Here is a 3,419-nt window from a genome sequence, read left to right on the forward strand (position 1 = left end):
GCCTTCCGCCCCGCCTGCCGCTCTAACAGCTTTTAAAGTGGCAGACGGATACCCTTAAAGACTGCTCTCAAAAATCCTCTAGAGGAATAAAGGTGGGACTCGAACCCACAATCAAACAAAGTCCTTTAAAGGAATAAGGTGGGACTCGAACCCACAATTAAACAGAAACAAGACCAAAGTCCTCTAAAGGACTAACCAGAAACCAAAACCCTGGAGCAACCAGGAACCAGAAATTAAACCAAAAACATACAGACCTGAGGTACTCACCGGCACCGTCCCTTTACCCAATTTAAGGATCCCGCCTTATTGGTCCCGAGGGGACCGTCCACCTCCCGAGACTAACCCAATAGGTGAACTCACCTGATGCGCACTGGGGTTTTAGGGGGTGGAGGTCTCCAAAGGCTCCAAGCTAGATGGGTCCCATCTGGGGTGCCAAATTGTCATGGGAGAAAACTCCCTGGTGTCCGTTGTCTAGCCACATAGAATCCAGACAAGATGGGTAAAGGCTTTTTACTACAGTTTATTTGCTCAGCAAATGACCATAGGCAACAAAGAGGCAAATGGCCCCGAACAAAGACTCCAGGACCTTTTTATACTTTTTCAAAAGATAAGGCAACAGTGATACATAGCACTTCCATATAAGGGTGAAAAGGCGGTAAAAACTTGACGCATGCGTGCTTTTACTTAGTCTGGTACCTTTCCATAAGCCATAGAATTATAATGCTGCGTTAACAAAATTCCCCAGCAACAAGCTATTTTCGAGTTGTCTGGTTATGCTTCCCAAAACTCTTTAGTTGACCTTTTATTCTAGCTGATTTTAAAACCTTTTTGCAGAAGCTAAGCAGTCGTTAACATGTTGCAGTAGCAAAGCAGCACAGTAACAGACTTTTCCTGAGTCGTGACCACTGTCTTGGAATAACAGACATTTCCTGAGTGCATGACCTCCGGTGTCTGAACAATGGTCTCGTGTCTGGTACATTTTCTAAATATATAAACTAGCTTGTTTCAGGGTAGAAATTTCTTTGCTCACCACACGCAGACCCCTGGCAGAAACCTCGTGTGCTCTTAAATGGAAGTTATTCTGGTGCTGGATGAGCAGTGGGCACTGGAAAGCTCTGGGAATTGCTAAGGGAAGTGAGGACAGGCTCCAGGGAACAGGCCCGCCGGGATACAGGTTTCCATTTAATGAAGCAGCTGAGAGGCATGAGTGTGGTGTTAGTGCTACTTCCTATGGTGCGGTTTGGTACGCTCACTGCGGCTCAGCACACTTGCCCCAAGAACTGCAGATGTGATGGCAAAATTGTGTACTGTGTGCGAAGTCTGTCCTGCAATGCTTTTGCTGGCCTCTTGCAGTTAACAGAGCTCCATCTAGAGCACAACCAGTTTTCTAAGCTCAACTTGGCCCACTTTCCACGCCTCTTCAACCTTCGATCCATTTATTTGTAGTGGAATACGATCCGGTCTGTTAGCCCAGGGTTAACGTGGACTTGGAGCTCCTTGCACAACTTGGATTTATCGGGGAACTACATGACGGGAATAGAGCCCGGAACGTTTCGACGCCTGCCCAACCTGCACAAGCTAAACCTGGATGCCAACAAACTCACCAGCATCTCTCAGGAGACCATCGATACATGGCTTTCACTAATATCAATCTCTCTGTCCGGAAATCTGTGGGAATGTACTCAAACCATTTGCCATCTGTTTACTTGGCTTAAGGATTTCAAGGGGAATAAAGAAAGCACTATGATATGTGTGGGCCCTAAGCACGTGCAGGGTGAGAAGGTGAACGATGCTGTGGAAACATATAATATCTGCACTGAAATCCAGGTGGCAGTTACTGAAAGATCAAACCAGGCACCTAAAATGCCCCAGAGGCCATTTTTTATTCCCAAACCTACCCTTTCTAAACTGGAAGGTAATCGGTCAGCCAACCTCTCTTATGCCAAGTCCTTCTCCGGACCTGCCGGCACCTGGAGTGGAACCGGAGTACGAGTGTGTTTCCTTTCACAAAGTCATTGCTGGGAGCATGGCCCTCTTTCTTTCAGTGGCTATGATTTTGTTGGTTATCTACGTGTCGTGGAAGTGCTACCCAGCCAGCGTGAAACAACTCCAGCAGCACTCTCTTATGAAGAGGCACAGAAAAAAGGCCAGAGAGTCTGAAAGGCAAATGTACTCCCCTTTACAGGAGTATTATGTGGACTACAAGCCAACCATGGATGTATCCGTTAATGGATCTGGACCCTGCACGTACACTATCTGTGGCTCCAGGGAATGTGAGGTATGAACCCCGATCCTCCTGAAACCATTTCAGCAGCTGGGAAGGAAAGGTAAATGTTTGAAGCTTTTGCAGTGTCTCTAATCACTAGAAAGATTAATGAGCCTTTGTGCTTTTGGGTGTGCTTATTTAATTAATGACAAGTCAGGGAAGTGGCGGTGGTTATTTTCAACAGTGCAGACTTGAAAGAGGTGCATCCAAGGATGAGATTAAGTTGGAATAAATAGCCGTGTTAAACACATCTAGAGCCTGAATTTCCTCTTGCCTGGACCCGTTTTACACCAGTTGCTTTACAGGCAGTGCTGGATTATGACATGCTGAGGCCCTAAACTATGTCCATCTTAAGAGGCCGCATATGATGCAAATAATTCAGTGTATGTATACTTTTGTCACATAAGGACAAAAGTGTCCATATTTAGAGAGTAATTTTCCCATATCTCATTTATCTCCTTTATTTACCAACTGCTTATTGTAAAACTTGACATTGAGTCTGTTTTCTTTTTCTTGTTTAAGGCCCCTCATATTGTGAGGCCCTAAAGTGTAGCTTAAGTAGTTTAAGCTTAAATTCGGGACTGTTTATGGGAGTCACTAACAATGTGCACTGGTGTAACTGGGAGGTGATTAAGGCACCTGCTGGTCTAGGGAACATGGAATAGAATGCTTGGGGGGGAAATCTGTATAGTAGGGTCCGTATTGCATCTGGTGGCTTCTCCAACCTATTTGACAGGGGGTTAAAAAAGATGATGCCATTTCTCTTTTCCATATTCAGTCTGCAGTTCAGGGATATAACTGAGCACAATGAGACGTAAGCGCTGGCTTAACTCACTTGAGTGCTCTGCTGAATCAGGACGGATGGGAGCTCTTGTTTATGGACTTGCCTGAACTTGAGTCCTAAAGTAGGACAAAAGTCAAAAGTAACATTTGCAAATGCCTGGTTTGGTGTGTTTTGCTGTGAAGTTTCAACTGAGAGACCAAGAGATGGCAGAAGGGGATGTAGCGCAGAGTTGCACCCTCTTACACGAGGTGGCGTTTTGGCTCTATAAGTGTAAGTAAAAAAACTGGCAGTCATCGGGGAGTGTGTGTGTGTGTGTGTGTGTTAAGCATATACACGTGTATATATGTTGAGCTGTAATTTTGTAATAAT

The 3,419-nt window shown here is 45.2% G+C and overlaps 1 pseudogene; it reads left to right on the top strand.

The window, feature by feature from the left end:
- Window positions 1-1,203: 1,203 nt before the first annotated feature.
- On the top strand, window positions 1,204-2,284 carry LOC102373295 (annotated as a pseudogene).
- Window positions 2,285-3,419: the final 1,135 nt, after the last annotated feature.

The sequence above is a fragment of the Alligator sinensis genome, unplaced genomic scaffold (genome assembly GCF_000455745.1).
Source record: "Alligator sinensis unplaced genomic scaffold, ASM45574v1 scaffold1033_1, whole genome shotgun sequence".
Classification (NCBI taxonomy): Eukaryota; Metazoa; Chordata; order Crocodylia; family Alligatoridae; genus Alligator; species Alligator sinensis.